Consider the following 21,382-nt stretch of genomic DNA (forward strand, 5'->3'; position numbering starts at 1 on the left):
CAAACAACTATTGATGCAACACACATTTCTCTCATGGAGAAAGAGAAAAAGAAGTTTACAAAAACACTCGACTAGCTACAACCACTATATACGATTTCCCCCACTCTCTAATTGTGCCTAAATCTAAACGCAGATTTCATGAACAAAGCTTTTTTCTCAGAAGTGTTCGCCTGTGGAACACTGTTCCGCTGGTCTGCTTCCCGATTTAATACAACATAGTAGCGTTCAAATCAAATGTAAACAAGTTCTTGTTGAGCTGTCTCCATAAATAATCCAAATTCTACTCAATTTACACCATTAACGATTACTACACTGCCACTTTACATTCATAAACCCTTATCCTCGAGTGGCATTCAGGCCTTGATTCTACATTTTGGCAAAGACTTCAACAAGTTTTTTAAACAAAGCAAAACACTTCATATTATTTGAATTCATCGGACTACTGTTCTCATCTTGAGCGTCATTTTCACAACTTTTCTGTCAATTTTCGAAGAGCATCTTTTATTTACTCCACGGAGGTAGCATGTTCTCGTTCCGTCAGCCATGATTGGATAGTGGTCCTAAATGATTCGCAATTGTATTTTCCAGTCGCCTACATTGAGAATTGAACCTTCAGGAGAATATCACTTTCACAATTAATTTTTCCAAGTACTCTAACCACTGCGCCAGGGGTCCTTGGGGACATTCCCGTCCAGATTCCCGAGTTCGACAAGATACACCTAAAGAAGGTCGGAGGTTACATCGATTGAAATGTTGTGAAAATGATACTCAAGATGAGAACAGTAGTCCGAAGAATCCAAATAATACGAATAACCAATCCTCATCTCAAAAATTCAAAAAATCACAATAAAATACAAGAGGAAAGTAGAATTAACAGCTAATGTTCTTGCTTTAGAACGCAAATAAAATAGTTTCTTGACCGAACAATAAAAATAGTCATAAAAAGTCCAAAGTTTCACCAAACAAATAATACACTTCTTACAATATGTTGTCATCAAACAAGAAAAAAAAATAGACGCAAATACAAAAGTATATAAAACTAATAGGAAGTAAAATATTTGTTAGAAATAAATTCCAACAGTTATTTTTCAACGTATTCGATATCGAGTCAATACTATTTATTTGATATTATTAGCAGGGAGACACGACATTGCCCGGGATTAAATAACAATCAACAAATGTGTCCCACTCCCATATTTTTATTGTCATTGAAATCGGTGAAATCGCATATTATTCAATCAAATCCATTGATTTCTTGCTGTAGTCGGGAACTGATCACGGTGCACGAGGAAGAAGCTTCACATGTCTCCCGTACATTGTAATCTACATTGCACTGTAGAGAACCTATTGTTAATTTTATGAAATTAGTTTTTATATATGACTTGATTTAAAGTTTTAAATGCAAAAGACAAGTATCATGCTTCAATTGTGCTCTAAACAGAAATATACATCACGGAAACGTCCCTATTATATCAAAGAGCCTACTGTTGATTTTATATGGCTGACCTTACTGCTTGTGCGGTTAAAATGGCTTGAATTTAAGTTTTAAATGAAAAAGTCAAGTATCATGGTGCAATTGTGTTTTAAACAGAAACATTCATTTTGAACGCGCCCCTGTCATATCAAAGAACCTCCTGTTGATTTTATATGCCTGACTTTTCAGCTTGTGTAGTAATAAAACTTCTCAAATGCACTTGTTATGTTAGGCTGTATAAGGTGTTAACTTTGGTCAAAATCGCCTATCCCTTCTTTCATCGGATTTTTTTTAATTATCGATTATTGATGCTTACTGAAAACATTCAGATACAAAACCTATCTAAGAACACGGCCAGCCACATAAAGTACCTTTGTGTGAATTTTTTTTTAAATCGGCCCAACCGTTTTCGAGTCCACAGAGAACGAATCACACCCACATACACACAGACACACACATACAAAGTTCCTTTTCTATAATTTTTCTTCAAGCGTTTGCAATAGCATTCCCATTTTCATTTCAATTAGTCAAAGTACATTTTCTGAAAATTATATATCGACAAGCATATGTATAGGAAAATAGAACAATAAAATGACAAATGAATACCACCAAATATTAATTTATATTAAACTGTTTAGAAAATAGGTATGCGAATTAGGCATTCAAATAAATTTTGGTTCTACTATCTATGCACTATTTTGATGTAGACAGTATTTTAAATGTTACTATTATTGATTTAAATAAACTCCTTTGAATATAAAAATATAAATGAAAAAATAAATTTGCATTTATTCACTGAGCAGTAAGAGTTTCATTTATAAAAAATACATACAGAAACTCTTTTTGTAATGTAAACTTATTCTTAAAAGTATAGATCGCCAAAACTATTGCATATATATAGGAAAATAGAACAATAAAATCACAAATGAATAGCGCAAAACATTAATTTATTTTAAATGTTTAGAAAATAATTATGCAAATTAGGTATTCAAATAAAGTGGTAGGTCGCAGATAACCAAGTTTTCTCTGATTTTCTCTCCTTTGATCTTGTTCACGTGTGTGCAATGGGGAGGAGGGTGACTGGTTAATTTTAATGCATCTAAAACCAAGCTTCTATCTTTACATCATCAACGCTCTGATCCACATCTAGCATCAATTGAAAGGAATGACTCTCGCCTTGGGGAAGCTCCATATTTTGACAAGCGTCTAGGTCTAACCTTTACTCCTGATCTGAAATGGAACACGTACATCAAATCCGTTGCCAAGGTCGCTGGTAAAATAGTTGGATCATTCTATCGCTCCAGATCTCACTGCATAAGAGCCAAGTACGTTCTAGGATGGAGTACTGTTGTTACATCTGGACAGAAGCTGATAGAAAGGACTTATCCTGCCTTGACAGAGTTCAAAATAGACTTCACAGCCTAGTTTCTCTGCCTTACAACCTCTTTCTCACAGAAGAGATGTTGCGAGCTTGTTTCTGCTTTATCGTTATTTTCATAGCAAGTGCTCGTCTGAGCTTCAATCTATGGTTCCCCCATGCCAAACATTCACAAAAAACACTCATCTAATTGAAACCATTATCAATTATTTTCCCTTACTCTTTATCTGTACTTAAACCTAAGAATAGATTCCATGAACAAAGTTTCTTTCTTAGAACTGTGCACACGTGGAACTCTCTTTCGTTTGCCTGCTTTCCAGCTAACTAAAATTTTGTCATCTTCAAGTTTATTGTAAACAAATTCTTTATGAGCCATCTCCTTAAGTAATCCATTTAACCAAATTTCCATTACCAACGATTACTATATTGTCCAATTAACTACCGTACACACATTAACCCTTATCCTCGGGTGACTTCCAGGCCTTGATAAGTCGTGATTCCTTTGTTAAAAAAACATAAACCTTTTTATATTACTTGTATTAATCATAATATTGTTCTCATATTGAGTTTTGTTTGTGTAACGTTTTGCTTGGTTTTGCCTTCAACCGTCCTCAGGCATGTTGGTTGTAGGTTGGAAAAGAAAAGAGAAAAGTTACTGGCTCCGTAGATATTTTCGTATTCTTTGAGGTAGTCTCTATTTTATGGTTATTGTTTCGTATTTGTGAAAAACAAAGCCAGTAACTTTTTCTCTTCTCTTTTCCAAACAACAACCAACATGCCTGAAGATGGGCGAAGGCCAATCCAACCGAAACGTTGTTGCACAAATAACATTCAAGATGAGAACAATAGTCCAATCAAAACAAGTAATATAAACAGTCAGCCCTCATCTAAAAAATTCAGAAATTTAATAAACTTTTTTTGTAAAGTACAATTATGTGTGGCTTTGTATATGAAACTAATGCATTTTGTGTTGGATTTTCTTGTTTTTACCTGTCTGGGTTGTACGGGTGTCAAAATTATAAAATGATTAAAGTAAACGCGGCAAAAAAAAAAAAATGAATTCTTCGTTTGTGACGTTGTTTATGTGTCAACATGGCGACGATGGTGAGATTGGATTGCAAAAGAACTCACGTATACATGTTAGTTTTTGCATTGTTTGTTAATATAATGATTAGGTGCATTAGGGTGGTGAGTGGGGACGTAATAATATTCGGGAACTACAGTCAAACGTATACTTTATGTACTAAGGAATCATTGCCTATCAAGGCTCAAAGACCACTCGAGGATAAGGGTTCATAATGTTGGTGGACGGTAAGACAAACGCTGTGATGGTTGCAACTGAGCATTTGATTATTTAAAAGGATGGTTCAAAATTACCTGTTGATTTTATACTTGAAAATGTCATTTGGACTTCGTGGTATGACAAGCATGCACGGAAGCGTTAAAAAATTGTGCGTCAAAGTCTTAATCAGACCTACCTACAACGAATATGTTTGTCCAAGGGCTATAAAAAGACAGTGCTAGAGTCGTTCAGTGTATGACTGCCGAGGTTGCTCTGGGGTCGTGTTTGGTCATTGGACGGAGTTGTTCAGGATAGTGTCATGTCGTTTCGATGGAGTTGTTTAGGATCATGTCGGATCATGTCAACAGAATCGTTTGAGACCATGCCGGACCGTGTGGACGGAATTGTTTGGGACCATGCCAGGTCGTGTCGGTGGAAGTGTTTGGTAGTGTGATGGGTCGTATTGACGGCATTTTTCATGTTGAGTGGTGTAGATGAAAGCGTTTGGTTTACATTTATTGTTGACTTGAGTTTTCGCACACATACTGCCGTGTGTGATAACATCTTTTTTTTTTCGTCTCTCTTCTCTCGTGATGCGACATTGGTTTTAGCAGACGGGTAGTTAGAAAGAAACTTTCATCATAGAAGCTACTTTATCTTCAGATACACTTAGTGAAAAAGTAATTTGTGTTAAATTTGGTTGAATTTTATGAAAATAACGATGAAATCTAGAAAGACAACGTTTCTTCTGCGAGAAAAAGGTTGCATTGTATACTGTATAAATTTGAAATATATTCTTCTTTAAAAAAAATGTCTGAACTCGAATTCCATCGTATTAATAATATTAGACAAGTTAATTAAAGCTAAAAGTAAGGTTGAACCATGAATTAAATTTATAAAAAGTATTTTTTGAAAGTAAAATATTTTTTGTTAGTAAAATATTAAGAAAGACGAGTTACGCTTTTGTGGAAAGATTTATTTAAGAAATATAGTATTTCTCTTTTGTCGCAGTGTTTTTTCATAAAAATAGAAGAGGGTATCCTTCCCACCTGATTTCGAAGTCGATTTTGTAGTCTGAGCGACAGATCCCCCAAATGTTGTAACAGTACGCCATCTTAGAATGCATTTTTGTCTCTTATACAGGTAGATGATTAAGTCAGGAATTAAATACTTTCAAGGACAGACAAATGATCCCACCATTTTTCCAGCAAAATTAGCAACAGATTTGATGTAAGTCATACACAGCTCACCACTGCCTCTGCATCTGACAAACAAAGATGTGTCAGATGCAAAACGATAAAGTGAGTGTTGCAACGTTATTTTTATGCTATTTATTTTTTAATTTTTTATTTTTTATTTTTTTATTTTTTTTATTTTTATTTATTTTTTATTTTTTTATTTATTTTTTATTTATTTTTTATTTTTATTTATTTATTTTTCTTTATTTATTTATTTTTATTTATTTAATTAATTTTTTTCTTCTTTTTCTCTTTATTTATTTTTTTTTCTTCTTTTTTCTTTTTATTTATTTATTTTTTATTTATTTATTTTTTTTAATTGATTTTTTTATTTTCTATTTTCACCCCAAACAAGGCACAGTGCCACTTTGATATAGGAGGCTACTATCGGAGGCATAAGTTGCAGGGATACTATATAGGGAGTTGAGCAGCAAGATGTCTGTTCATATTACACTTGAACTTCTGCATGTCAGTACAGTTGGGAAAGCAGAAACCCGGAAAGAAGTTCCAGAGTCTAGGTAGTTCTGGGAAAGAAACTATTAGAGTTTAAGGATTTTATCTACTGTGTAAGGTGGGATTTTGCTGCTTGTCAGGTTTGTCGGTTGCATTTACGTCGAGAGGTTACAAGATTTTATAGTTTGTCAGAGCATCCACCATTCAAATACTTGTAAAATAGGCGAGGAAGGCAGCATTTTGTCGATGGGACAGAGGTTGAAGCTTGAATGACAATTCAGAACCTTTCAGGTTGGCGACTCTTTTGAACCCTGTTCAGGAGTGAGAGACTAATAGCAGATTCACCAGCCCAAATGTGACAACAGTACTCCATACATGGGCGAGTGGTGGCCTTGTAGAGGCACAGGATACTTTTAGTGGACGACACGTCTCACCTTTGTATAGTTTTCCACATTTACATGGGATTTCATATATATCTCAGTCATGATTTTTCCAGTAAGGGGCTTGACCCTCACAAGCTGTTTCCGGAGAGTTGAATCACTCCTGATGTCATATGGCTCACATATTCGTAGAAGTATACAACCTGTAGTAAGCTTCTGAATGGTGTCTTTTTGTGTCTGATCTAGATTTCTAAAAAAAAATTTAAAGTACGGTTAGATGAACACCAAAAAGCCGTAGTACATAGAGAGATTGAAAAGTCAGGTATAGCTGACCATATCTGGAAGGAAAAGGGAAATCATCTACCATTATAGGACGAAGTGAAAATTATAGACAGAGAGGAACGGTTGAGAGTAAGACGACTGAAAGAAGCAGCACATATGCTGGGGAATAACCAACTGCTGAGTAGACCTAGTATAGAATTTAATACGATATGGGAACCAGTAATCATAAACGATAGATAATATATACAAGTAATAAGTAAAAAAAAAAATTGGCGCTTATGTCAACGGATCATCAAATCCAAGGGAGATAACCAGCATAAACATAGCAAAAATAAGCATATTTTGCAAGATATAATTTGGGACGCTGAAATAATCAGTAGAACAATGAAAGACTGTTAAACGAAAAAAAAAAATGATTACACAAAAAAAATGATTATACAAAAAAAAATTATTACACAAAAAAAAATGATTACACACAAAAAAAACGATTACACAAAAAAAAATGATTACACAAAAAAAACGATTACACAAAAAAAAATGATTACACAAAAAAATGATTACACAAAAAAAATGATTACAAAAAAAAAATGATTACACAAAAAAAATGATTATACAAAAAAAAATGATTACACAAAAAAAACGATTACACAAAAAAAATGATTACACAAAAAAAATGATTACACAAAAAAAATGATTACACAAAAAAAATGATTACAAAAAAAATGATTACACAAAAAAAAAATGATTACACAAAAAAAAAATGATTATACAAAAAAAAATGATTACACAAAAAAAATGATTACACAAAAAAAATGATTACACAAAAAAAAATGATTGCACACACAAGAAAATAAATTTGTTTTTCTTTATTTTAAGTAATCAGTCAGCGTCAGGATGATTAAAACTTTTTTGAGTGAGATTTCTGTCTATGATTAAGGAAAAATAACAACGTTCAAAGATTCTGCACAAGATAAAGTGTTCGGGGTTTTTGTGGGGTCTCTTAAATAAGGGAAGAATTTTTCTTTGGCTATGTGGACAACAACTACTTGATTAATTAACAAGTTTATTTAATTTTTGTTGATTAATTAACAAGTTTATTTAATTTTTGTTGATTAATTAACAAGTTTATTTAATTTTTGTTGATTAATTAGCAAGTTTATTTAATTTTTGTTGATTAATTAGCAAGTTTATTTAATTTTTGTTGATTAATTAACAAGTTTATTTAATTTTTGATGATTAATTTACAAGTTTATTTAATTTTTGTTGAATAATTAGCAAGTTTGTTTAATTTTTGTTGATTAATTAACAAGTTCATTTAATTTTTGTTGATTAATTTGCAAGTTTATTAATTAGCAAGTTTATTTAATTTTTGTTAATTAATTAACAAGTTTATTAAATTTTTGTTGATTAATTTGCAAGTTTATTTAATTTTTGTTGATTAATTTGCAAGTTTATTTAATTTTTGTTTATTAATTAACAAGTTTATTTAATTTTTGTTTATTAATTAACAAGTTTATTTAATTTTTGTTGATTAATTAACAAGTTTATTTAATTTTTGTTGATTAATTAACAAGTTTATTTAATTTTTGTTGATTAATTAACAAGTTTATTTAATTTTTGTTGATTAATTAACAAGTTTATTTAATTTTTGTTGATTAATTTGCAAGTTTATTTAATTTTTGTTGATTAATTAACATAGTTTCATTATAAAAGGTTGTTTACTTTTGTTTTGTGTACGTTAATAATAAGTTTGGTTTTTTTGCTACTTAACATGGTTATATTTTTAAGTTTGTTGATTAACTTCGCTAACTTATTTCCTTTACGTAAATTGCTTCAGCAATTTCCGGAACTCGGCTACAGTAATCGTGTAATCATTTTTTTTGTATGTGTGTAATCATTTTTTTTTGTGTAATCATTTTTTTTTTTTTGTGTAATCATTTTTTTTTTTGTGTAATCATTTTTTTTTGTGTAATCATTTTTTCTTTTAACATTCTTTCATTATTCTACTAATTATTTCAGCGTCCCAAATTATATCTTGCAAAATATGTGTATTTTTTGCTAAGTTTATGCTGGTTATCTCCGTTAGATTTGATGATCTGTTGACGTAAGCGCCAAAAGATATACAAGTAATAAGTGTAGAAATAGATATAGATTAATATATAGTAATAATTAGTAATAAATGGTGATATTTACAACTAGAAATAAAAATAGGTTTAAGGCTCCTAAAAATTCGTACCAGAATTGTCCGCAAGGACCCGTGGCGCAGTGGTTAGAGTACTTGGAAAAATCAATTGTAAAAAGTAATATTCTCCTGAAGGTTGGAGGTTCGATCCTCAGTGTGGGGCGACCGGAAAATACAATTGCAAATTATTTAGGACCTCTATTCAGTCATGGCTGACAGAACAAGAGCATGCTACCCCTGTGAAGTAAATAAAGGGGTCCGCTTGAAATTCGTCCAAATACCCGAGTTCGACACAAACATTGCCAAGTTATACCTGAAGAAGGTCGGAGGTTATATCGAACGAAACGTTGGGAAAATCACATTTAAGATGAGGACCTTAGTTCGATGAATCCAAATAATATGAAAACTGTTCCGATTAACGGATCTATTTTTTTCTTCGTATAAATGTTTCGCTGACCTAATTAAAAATGTCTTCCTGTGTTGTTCGTCTTTTGTTTGTGCAGTTTTTTTTTTGTTTTTTTTTTTGTTTTGTTTTTTTTTATGTTTTTGTTATTTGTTTTTTATTTATTATTGTTTCGATGACTCTATTGTACTGCCCTTTGAAGTGTATGCATATATATATATATATATATATATATATATATATATATATATATATATATAACAGATACCTCACTATTAAACAGACATCTTTTCATCCCCACCCACACCAAAAACACAAAAATCTACGACACTCTTAATAGACTTGGTTTTCACCTGATACAAACAACTTCCTCAACCATAAAACAGACATTAAAAACTACCAAGCACTCTCCCAAAACCCTCACATCCGATGCCGGTATATATTCCATCCCATGTAACAACTGTCAACAAGCGTACATAGGTGAAACACAACGAAAATTGAAATTAAGACTTAACGAGCACAGAAGAGATATGAGGAATGGTAACGCCCTAAATGCACTTTTTTGCCATTGTGCAGAACACGATCACTCATTTAATTTAGATCAAGCGAAAATTATTAAATACGTGATAGATAGAGCTAAAAGAAGACTTTTAGAATCAGCACTAATTTTGAATACTAATACTATTACGCAAAGAAAAGGCTTCTACCATTTAACCCCTAGCATAGGGAAAATAATAATCAAAGAGCAAGGTATCAGGGTGGATCCTGGCTAGCCGTTTTTCTTTGAATGTTTCAGGAAAATGAGTAGTTTCGCAGAAGAGAAAAAAAAAAGAAAAAAAAAAAAAAAAAAAAAAAAAACAATGTACATATTTATTTTAAATGCATTTTAAAATTGTATATATAGACATCAAACAACCTTCCCATACGCACACATATTCGTCCTTTCCCGACATGGGTTGGATTTTAAAAAACTGTCTTTTTTCGCACGATCTATGACTTTTTCTTTTATCACATTTTTATTTCAATTATCCTGAAGATGTCCTCTGAGACAAGGACGAAACGTTGATTTTTAATAATTTCATTCGGTTTTTTCTATTTTTTTCTTTAAACATAACGTCAACCACCGCTGGTACATTTTTTCATTCCTTATACATATATATATATGTGTATATGTAAATATGAATGTGTATCCATATATATATGTGTATATGTAAATATGAATGTGTATGCATATATATGTGTATATGTAAATATGAATGTGTATGCATATATATATGTGTATATGTAAATATGAATGTGTATGCATATATATGTGTATATGTAAATATGAATGTGTATGCATATATATGTGTATATGTAAATATGAATGTGTATGCATATATATGTGTATATGTAAATATGAATGTGTATGCATATATATGTGTATATGTAAATATGAATGTGTATGCATATATATGTGTATATACATGTATATATGCAGATATATGTATATATATATACATATATATACATACATATATATACATATATATATATACTTGTTTATTGTTATATAAACATGCTCACATCCCGCTGCTACAAATAGCCACTTGTTTCAATCAAACAACAGATATCATCAGGCAGCGACTTGACTATTCAAAAGTTCAATAGATTATTCATTGAACTTTTGAATAGTCAAGTCGCTGCCTGATGATATCTGTTGTTTGATTGAAACAAGTGGCTATTTGTAGCAGCGGGATGTGAGCATGTTTATATAACAATAAACAAGTATTATCAGCTCTTTTTATTGAGCACTATCTAACAACCTCGTTGAATTCATTAGTCCATTACTTTTGAATATAAAAAAACCCGAGTACATATATATACATATATACATACATACATATATGTATGTATATACATATATGTATATACATATATGTATGTACATACATATATGTATATACATATATGTATGTATATACATATATGTATATACATATATGTATGTATATACATATATGTATATACATATATCTGCATATATACATGTATATACATATATATATATGCATACACATTCGTGTTTCCATATACACATATATATGCATACACATTCATATTTACATATACACATATATATGCACACACATTCATATTTACATATACATATACATTTATATAGGCATATACATTTACATATGTATATGTATGTATGTATGTATGTATGTATGTATGTATGTATGTATGTATGTATGTATAAGGGTAAAAACTAATTGTAGGTATTGCATTTCCGCAGTACGTTCAGACATGTTTCCTCTCGTGTCTCGTCTGTTATTCAAAAATATTCATGTAAATTGGACAAAAGCCTTGTTGCTATTGATTACAATTCTTCACAAACCATGATCAGAAAGGAAGGTAGGAAGTAAATAGAATAATACAATACTGTAATGTTACTACTAATATTGTATGTTAATTTTTGATCTGGTATATAAAGAAAAGTCAGTCGGATTTATAAAGTTAATCCGCTGTGGCATTGTATCTGGAAAATCCCTATTTAATTCTGCCCAGCAACTGATTTATAGAACATTCCACCGCGTTTTTTTTTTTGTTGTTTTTTGCGTTTTTTTTACATAAATAAGGAATTCCAATTTATTTTATCGCTTACATATTCTCTTCACCCAGATATTTCTTATCGGTAACAAGCACTTATATTTTTTTTTCATTGGATGACAAACGAAAATTATTATATAATGAAAACGCTGCGTTTGTTCCAAATGAAAACTCAACACGATAGTCACGTGATAATACAGACCATGGAATGGAGAGTGCTAGAAATCTAGGGAGACTTATCACACAGCTTTTTCATTGGATAATAATTTTCGTTTGTCATCCAATTTAAAACAATTTGTAGGTGCTTGTTAACAAAAATAAATATCTGGGTGAATAGAATATGTAAGCGATGAAATCGATGGGAATCCCTTATTTATGTAATTTAAATCTTTATTTGCATTGATACTACATTTTAAGGATAAAATTAAAACACTTATTTTGTATAAGATAATTATTCACAATTATTTCCTGACTATTCTTGAATAAAATAGTAAAAACTTACATTCATGAAGAATCATCTTATTTTTATGGTCATAACTGCTCTCCACATTCATTGCGTTTTTTTTTTTTGTTTTGTTTTTTTTACTAATTCCACAAACGTCAGAGATGCTTAGGAATCATAAATATTAACCTTTATTTCCCCATGACAAAAACATCCCTAGTTAAACAGTTTGATCACAGAGTAGCCAATCAGACTCTTAGGCTGATTAATTTCGACCAAACCTTTGTAAGACTACATTTAGACCTTTTGGACTTTGCATGTCAGACAGAGCTTCCACGCATCCACAAAGAAAGATTCTGCCCTCGTCACCTAAATACCGAGCAAAGCTATCTCCACTTGAAAATGAAGACTTTCGGCAGCCAACACACTTTATTACTTTTCTATTTCTTTCTTTAAAAAAAAAATGTATTTTATTACTTATAGAAGGTTTCGTTTTCCTTTCATTTGACGGCATTTTTGTTACAATATTTTTTATAGCTCCTGCGATCAATGAAACATGATTTACTTTTATTTTGCTCTCTTTTAATTTGGGAACTGAATTCGAAAATCACTTTAAAAATTTGAAACAGTCATTTGGATATCAAAGAGCAAACACAAAAGATATCGAACAGAATGATTTTATTGCAATTTAATTTTTTTTTTAAATATTTTCATTAAAAAAACTTTAAATGCAAAACAAAAATTAAATAACAACAATATCCGGTCTTTTTATTTATCTGTTTGTACGTTCATATCCCATAGGATTTTTTGACTTTCGTTTTCAAGTACTGCTGCCGGTTTGTGTTTGTACCATTTGTTCGGGTGTTCAAGATGCAGTTGTTTGAATAATCCCAGTGAAATGCCTCCCCCACCTGATCGTGTTCTATTCTTATATTCTTTTTGGCCTAGTTTGCTACATTCACTTATTATGTGGTTTATCGTTTCGTGTCTTTTTCCAGAATGTCTGCATTTGCTGTTTTATTGTGTCTTGTTGATCTTTGCTTTGATATGGTTGGTTCTAATTGCATTATCTTCTGCAGCTGTTATTAGGGATTTAGTTTGTCTATTTAGGTTTCCTTTTCGTAGCCATGTCCAAATATTTTCGTTAGTCTAATCTATTATCACTCTTATGAATCGTATATGTAACTGTTTCTCTTCCCATTTCTTCTCGTCTTATCCCTTGCCTCTTTATTTGTTTTGTTCAATTTTTTTGCGTCTTTTGCTGCAGCAATTATCCCTTCTGTGTTTTGCATTTTTCTCATTTTTTTTGTGTCATTCACAGTCTTTTATACAAACCAGTCCTCTTCCTCCGTCTTTCATTTTCGCATTGAGTTGGTCAACATCATACTTTGCGTGTAGTGTATTGTGCATGACCATAAGTTTCCTAGTTTTCTAGTCGAAATGTCTCGGTTTTTTTTTTGGGGGGGGTCCAACCTATAAACGATTCTGAATATCTTACCAGAGACACTGCCCATGTGTTTTAGGTTTATATTATATAGTTTAGATTCTAGGAGTATTATTGCTTTTCTGGGGTATACGTTTTCAATTTTCTCTTTCATTTCTGTAATTTTGGTGTCTGCTTGCAAAACTCCCAAATATGTGAGTCATGTTCACCAAGTCTCCTCATCTTTGCTTGGTTTGTTAATTATATGTGTTCCATTGTATTAAGTTTCCCCTCTTCTTGTAACTAACAGTGCGAACTTTTCCATATTGGATTCCATTTGGATATCCTGCCTGAAGATGTGCTTGTGTTTATGTTTCTTGCAAAATGTTTCCGGTCATCCATATACATTAAGTAGTTCATTCTTGTATCCAACTTGGCACTTTCTTAGCATATGTTCAGGCGCATCATGGCTATAATGAACAGTAGTGGTGATAGGGAATCTTCTAACAATTTACCTTTGCATTTTTATCTCAGTTATGAGTTATCCATCAGCTGTCAGTATAAGCCTCCATATTCTAATTGCTTTTTCAATCAAATTTTGTACATTTTCAGGCATTCCATGCTTGAGGGATCCTGTCATACGATTTCTTGTAGTCAATCCATGCCAAGGTTATAGTCTTTTTTCTTTTGTTATCTCCCACGGGATCTTTTGGTCTATGTATAGTAGATCATGTGTTCATCTTTTTCCTTTTTGGCATCTGTTCTGTTCCTCGAGAAATAGTCCACGATTATGAAGGGAGTGGTAAATTTTTTCTCTCAGTTGTGTTGTTCCCATGATAGGTAAGAAAGTTATAGGTATGTAGTTGCTGGGGGGGGGGGTCTTTTTTTGTGTGTGTCTTTTTATATCAGTGTGGTTCTACCTTTGGTCATCCATTTTGGCACATCTGCTTCGTGGATAAATCTTTTCAGGTTTTGAATTGGCTTTTCACGTAGTAAATTTTTTGAATCAGTATGCATGTATTGCATTATTAATTGTAGTAGTAGTAGTAGTAGTAGTAGTAGTAGTAGTAGTAGTCATTAACCCCGAGTTTTTACAAATCATTATCAGTGGTTGCTCACTCACAATAACAGGCAGTGTTCTCTGGAGTCTGAGTGAGAAGTCTCCCTAGATTTCCAGCACTCTCCATTCCATTGGATGGTCTTTAGAAACCATTTAGCAATAACACAACAGCCATTTACCATTAATTTCAAGCAACAATTGTTAATCTTTTCTGGAATTTGAGTGGCAATAAGTTTCCTCAAAATTCCAATGCTTTTCACATCTTTCCAGTGGAAGTCTGGTTGGTGTTTTCCCTCCTCAGTATTTTCATACTTCTTGACCTCTCAAGACCATTTTGTGCAGTACCACCCGAGGCTGATGCCATTACATGCGTGTGTTTTAAATGTTAATTTGCAAGGTTTCCACTATTTTAATTTCTTTTCGACTTGTTTGATGTTCATTCCATGTTTTTATTGCATTTGCATTTTTACTAATGACTGTTTAGCGTTTGTTGTTTATTTTCCTTAATATTTCGGTAGTTTCGTCATTGCCGTGTTTGCAAGGTGTTTTCTTTTACTTGAGAGCCACCACTTCAAATGTTTCACTGATATCTACTTCCTATTCTATTTTCTATAAGGTAGCACATCTTTTTATTTTATGAACATGTTTTTTGTAGTTAATCATAAGTTTTGCAGGCTTTTTTTACAAGTGAGTCACCACTTATCAAGGCCCGAATTCCACTCGAGGATAAGCGTTAATGAATGTAAGGTGGTAGTGTAGTGATCGTTAATAATGTAAATTGGGTAGAATTTGATTATTTATGTGAACGGCTGAACAAGAACTTGTTTACATTGGACTTGAAGGTTACCATGTTGTATTCAACCGGGAAGCTGACCAACAGTGTTTCACAGGCATGTTCATGTAATCTGCATTTAGATTTAGGTACAGATAAAGAGTGGAGGAAAGCGTTTATAGTAGTTGTAGCTAGTCGAGTGTTTTTTTTTGTGAAGGTTTGGCAAGGGGGGGAACCATAGAGTGTAGTTCAGTCGAGCACTTACCATGAAAATAATGATAGAGCAGAGACAGGCTCATAATGTCTCTTCTGTGGGAAAGAGGTTGCCGGGAAGAGAAAAGGACATCACCTACGAGGTTTCGAAGCCAGTTTTGAACTCTATTATTATTATTTTTTTTTTTTTTTTTTTCTTATCTTTTCTCCAGGTTTTCTAGGATTGTTTTTAAGTTTTCGTATTACACTGATGTTTTTCAGACTTCAGTTCTTTCACAAGTTTTATTTGCTTGATTCGTTCTTCTGCTTCCGTGATCTTAAGCATTTGTTCTCGTACTGGAAAAAAGAAGAATGACACGGGTTGGGTTATTTTTCCTTTTGTCAGAAATTACTGAAGGAGAGAGAAAGAGTGCACCATGCTGGGACAGAATTCCACGTGGTTGAATATAATGAGACTTTAATTTGTACCCTAAAATCTAAGGTAGAGAGAGGAGCCTTTTATTGTATATTCCTTTTATATTGGGTTGCAAGTTTACGATTGTCAACATACAAATATAAACTGCATTTTGACCTTAATCTATGTCCCATTGAGTTTAGTAGATACGTTTGTTTCTTACAGACAATGAAAATAAATACAGGGTGGAACGATAAAGTTGTCGCCTTAAAGAAAACAACATTAAAACTTTATTTTAAAACTTTTATTGAAAAATCAATTTAGGTAATTTGATTATGTGGTAGAGCTGACATTTATTCAATGTAGCCGCCTTCGGCCTCAAGCACCGCGTCGATACGGGTCCAGAGCTAAGAGCATGCCTTTTTCACAAGCACCAGTAGGAGCTTGCGAATACTTTGCGAATGGCGGTAATCAGGCTGGCTTTGGTGTTGTGGGAGGTCATGTTGGTGATGTTCTCGGATTATGATCAAACGAAGTAGTCCAGTGAATTCAAATCATAGGAGGAGAGGGGGGCAGTAAGAGAAAGCTACAAAGTCGTAGCACTCCTTCTGAAGCCAAGTCTGGGTCTCTTTGGACATGGGCTGGCGCCAAGTCCTGCTGCCACACCCAGGATCACCACCCTCTTCAGCACATCCAGGTACACTTTGGTGTTGACTTTCAAGCCGAATTCAAAGATGTGAGGTGGTATGATGTGGCTCTCACTTTAAACCACACCAAAGACCATAACCGTGGCCAGAATCTTTATTTTCATCACCCTGAGCACGTTCCTGTTATTTATGGCAATCCAGCGATGTATTTTGAGGGTGCTGGCAATGGTCCCGTTGTTATAATTTGGATTGTAGAGAGCATGAGTTGTACAGTGGCACATTTCCAATTTCTCTTGTTGAAGATTGTATCACTTTCAGACATGATAGAAGGCTCCTGTCACTCTTGGAATGTGTACACAACTGGACAACTAATAAATTATCTGTTACAAAAAAAAAAAATGGTTCTCCTCAAATGGAAATGGAATCATGTCGTCTTTTCTAGGGCGACAATTTTATTGTTCCACCCTGTACTAACAATGTGTTGGGGCAATTCACTGAAAAGAACAGTAATTTATCACCAAGTTCATATTATCTGAGTGGAGCCCTACATTAGGGTAAAGATAGTCCATACCGCACAAAAAATTTGAAGATAAAAGCCTGAATTGAAGATTAAAGATCCCTTCGTATAGCAAAGGAAAAATGAAAAGTTGGGTACAACGCACTGCAACATGCAATATGGTTTCCGTTCTGCTAGATTTACAGCAGATGTGCTTACAGTTATAGGATTAGCAAATCTCTCGACGGAGGCTACCTTTCTAGGTCAATTGCTTTTGACATATCAAAGGCCTTTGATAGAGTATGGCATAAAGGTTTACTTCACAAGATCTCCAGCTACGGTATAGCTGGACATGTCTTCTCAATTATTAAATCATTTCTCTCTGGTAGGTCCATAAGAGTAGTGGTTGATTGGCAGAAATCAGAAGCTTACAGTATTAATGTTGGAGTTCCTCAGGGGTCCATCCTGGGCCCAACTCTCTTCCTGATCTACATTAATGACCTTCCAAATCACATCCTTACTGAATTTTTTAGATTACTTGTTTATGGCATGCAATATTTGTTGTCTATAATGATAAACTTTTTTTTTTACTAAAAAAAACAATAGCTGTTGTTCTACTTGATAACTTTTCGTAATTTTTGGATATATGACTATTTTCGACATGACAATTATGTACACAATATTGTTTTTTCTCAAAACACTTGATTTGTCAACTCTATCTTAAGAAGCCCCTATTTTTTTAATAAATTGTTTTTTTTTAACTTTCTTAAACTAGCAGTTCTGCCTGATTTGCTCGGGTCCTATGTACTGTCCATAACGTTGTGTGCATACGTATATATTAAAAAGAGTACAGTAATGCCTTTCTATATAATAGGCTTCCTTAACTACCATAGAGAAAAGTTGGTAGAGACCGCAGACGTCAATTTTTTTTTAACTTTGACCCAAATTTGGACCCTTAACATTTATTGTTTTGGGCTCAAATTAAATTAAAATGTTTGATCCATGTTCAAGTAACCTACATCTAAAATTTCAAGTGTTTAGACCAAAAACTGACAGAAGAGTTTGGTAGAGTCTGCAAAGGTTAACTCTGTAAACGTTGACCTCTTGGCAGCCAAATTTTCGCCCATAAACTGATTAAAAAGCTTGCTGCATGACTAAATACCCTTTATGTAAAATTTCAAATGTTTACACTCAAAATTGGCTGAATAGTTTGCTAGAGACTGCAAAAGTGAAATCTTTTGAATTTGACCCCTTCGAAGCCAAATTTTCAGAAAAAACAAAACGATTAAAAAGCTTGCCCTATCTCTGAATACACTTTATGTAAAATTTCAAATGTTTAGACAAAAAATTGACTGAGCAATTTGGTAGAGATCACAGAGGTCAAATGTTTTTTTTTAATTTGACCCCAGTTATGACCCTTTAACATTTATTGTTTTTGGCTCAAAGCAAATTATAAAGTTTGATCCATGTCCAAGGAACCTATATCTAAAATTTCAATTGTTTAGACCCAAAATTAGCGGACGAGTCTCGTATAATTCTCAAAGGTCAAATCGTTGAACTTTGACCCTTAACAGCCAAATTTCTGGCCGAAAAGTTAAAAGTCAAAAATCTCGATACCCCTTATGTCAAATCTCGAGTCTGTAGACCGAAAATTGACAGAGTAATTTGGTAGGGAACTGTACACAGACAGACAGACACACACACAGACATTTTCACTTTTATAGATATATAGATTTGGGGGAAAATTCCCTTCCACAGAGCGATTTTTCATATTAGTAAAAGAATACCTTTATTCTTTTTATATAAGCCCTTTGGCAATGATAGGAGACACTAAAATTTGCATGATAATTATTTTCTGTATAAAATAATAAAATGTTATTGCTTCATTGTTTGAAAAGTTTTTATAGTTTTATAAAAAATATATTACTTCAAAAAATATTAATTTCTTTATATTTTTTAGTATTATAAAAATATATTACTTTTCAAAATATTTATTAATTTTTTTTGTTTTTAGTATTATAAAAAATATATTACTTAAAAAAATATTTTTTGATTTCCTTATATTTTTAAGTACTAGCATTTCAGCCCGGCGTTGCCCGAGTGTTTGGAAGTGTATGTTGAGCAAAACAAAAAAAAAGTGGTCAATTTTTTTAACCTTGACCCCTATTATGATCCCTTAACATTTATTGTTTTGGGCTCAAATCAAGTTATTAAGTTAGATCCATGTCCAATGAACCTATATCTAAAATTTCAAGTGTTTAGACCCAAAATTGGCGGAGGAGTTTGGTAGAGTTCTCAAAGGTCAAATCGTTGAACTTTGACCCCTTAACAGCCAAACTTCTGGCCGAAAGCCGATCACACAGATTTTCCCAAATCTCAGTATCCTGTATATCAAATTTCGAGTCTGTAGACTTAAAATTGACAGAGTTATTGCGTAAGGAAATGTACGCACACAGACACATTCACTTTTATTGATATACTAGAATTTCGGGCCGGCGTTGCCCGGGTGTTTGGAGGTGTATGCTGAGCAAAAAGAACAAAAAACGGTAAACTTTTTTAGCTTTGACCCCTATTATGACCCCTGAACATTTATTGTTTTGGTTTCAAACCAAGTTATTAAGTTAGATCCATGTCCAAGGAACCTATATCTAAAATTTCAATTGTTTATACCCAAAATTCTCGGAGGAGTTTGGTAGAGTTCTCAAAGGTCAAATCGTTGAACTTTGATCCCTTAACAACCAAATTTCCAACCGAAAACCGATCGCATCGATTTTCCCAAATCTCAATACCCTGTACATCAAATTTCGAGTATGTAGACTAAAAATTGACAGAGTTATTGCGTAGGGAAATGTACACAGACACACTAGACAGACAGACAGACAGACACGTTCACTTTTATAGATATATAGATAGATTATAAAAGTATTTTACTTTAAAAAATATTTATGGATTTCTTTATATTTTAGTATTACAAAATTTCTTTATATTTTTTTAGAAAAATAAATTTTTCTTGACACTGCTTAATGCCGACTTTGTGTCGCCTTTTCCCCTGCATCATCGACATTTTTTTTTTTACACTCGTTCATTTTGATTTACTTTGCAACAAGAGCAAAGTTAGACACAATGTCAGTTTTTGATTTTTTTAATATAGGGAAAATTGAGCTCCTCAAAAAGGTTGGTTGTTTTATGGCATATCAACCCTTTTCGGGTTATTTAATACCGAATCCAAAGATTTTGAAGAAAAAAATTTTTTAATAGAATATATTTATTGTTTTCACGTCGATTTCTATTTAACCCATAGTTGGGACCCTAACAGGTACTACCACTCCAGGTCAGAGTGGACCTGGGAGCAATGGTAATTAAAGGGTGGCTCCACACTCCCCAAAGCCCACAAGCTGGGGCCTCACCACTGGATATAGTTTAAGGTCATATCCAGGACCCCCATTGAGGGACTTTTACCCTCTGCAGGAGGGCAGTCGGTGTATTCTAATGCCCCACCGACAGGGCCACCTCAAAAAGGGTATTCTGGTTTTTAATAAAAACCAGCAACCCTTGCTGGTTTTTATTAAAAATTTATGTATTCGTATTTGTTATTACAGAGTCAATTATTCCATATCATATTGTACCCAATTTTTTGTACCCATGATTTTAAAACAAAAAAAAACATGATTTGAGATTCATCAACTAGAACCAAAACCAAAACATAAAACAAAGTTTCATGATTGAAAGTTTGTCTACAAGTTAAACAAAGACTAAAGTTTATATTGTACTCAATATGGTTGCACTGTGGAAAGGAGTGTGAATTTTATTAAATACAACCTGGTTTCAATGACAATAATGTTTTTGATAGACAAGATACAAGCAAGCGTGATCGGATGATCAATAGAGTTTATAATTACATAGATAAATTCCCTCAGTTGCAAAGGATTTCTCTCTCATCAACCATGGACAGAAGAGATCACATGTAACATCGGAAACTTTCTTGCAAACCAAAAACGTTAACGTTGTAATGTTCACTTGTCAAAGCTGATAGGGTAATTAATACCTCTCCCACTATACAGTATTAGCACATAATTGGCAACAAGAAGTGTAGGAGTTGTAGAAGATATTATAATCAGTGATTTTTCTTTATTAATTAACACGCAATATTAACACACAATATTAACATGCAATATTAACACGCAATATTAATACTGGAGTTCCTCAGAGGTCCATCCTGGGCCCAGCTCTCTTCTTGATCTACATCAATGATCTCCAAAAACACATACTTA

At 32.8% G+C, this 21,382-nt stretch overlaps 1 long non-coding RNA gene across 1 annotated transcript in view; it reads left to right on the forward strand.

The window, feature by feature from the left end:
• LOC145258098 (uncharacterized) overlaps nucleotides 1-21,382 on the forward strand; it is a 55,285-nt gene that overhangs the window by 27,468 nt on the left and 6,435 nt on the right. Inside the window, exon 2 of the long non-coding RNA XR_013864044.1 lies at nucleotides 5,278-5,435. This is a non-coding gene — a long non-coding RNA (uncharacterized LOC145258098). The remainder of the gene's footprint in view (nucleotides 1-5,277; nucleotides 5,436-21,382) is intronic.

The sequence above is a fragment of the Euprymna scolopes genome, chromosome 33, assembly GCF_053919585.1.
Source record: "Euprymna scolopes isolate OS-2025 chromosome 33, ASM5391958v1, whole genome shotgun sequence".
Classification (NCBI taxonomy): domain Eukaryota; kingdom Metazoa; phylum Mollusca; class Cephalopoda; order Sepiida; family Sepiolidae; genus Euprymna; species Euprymna scolopes.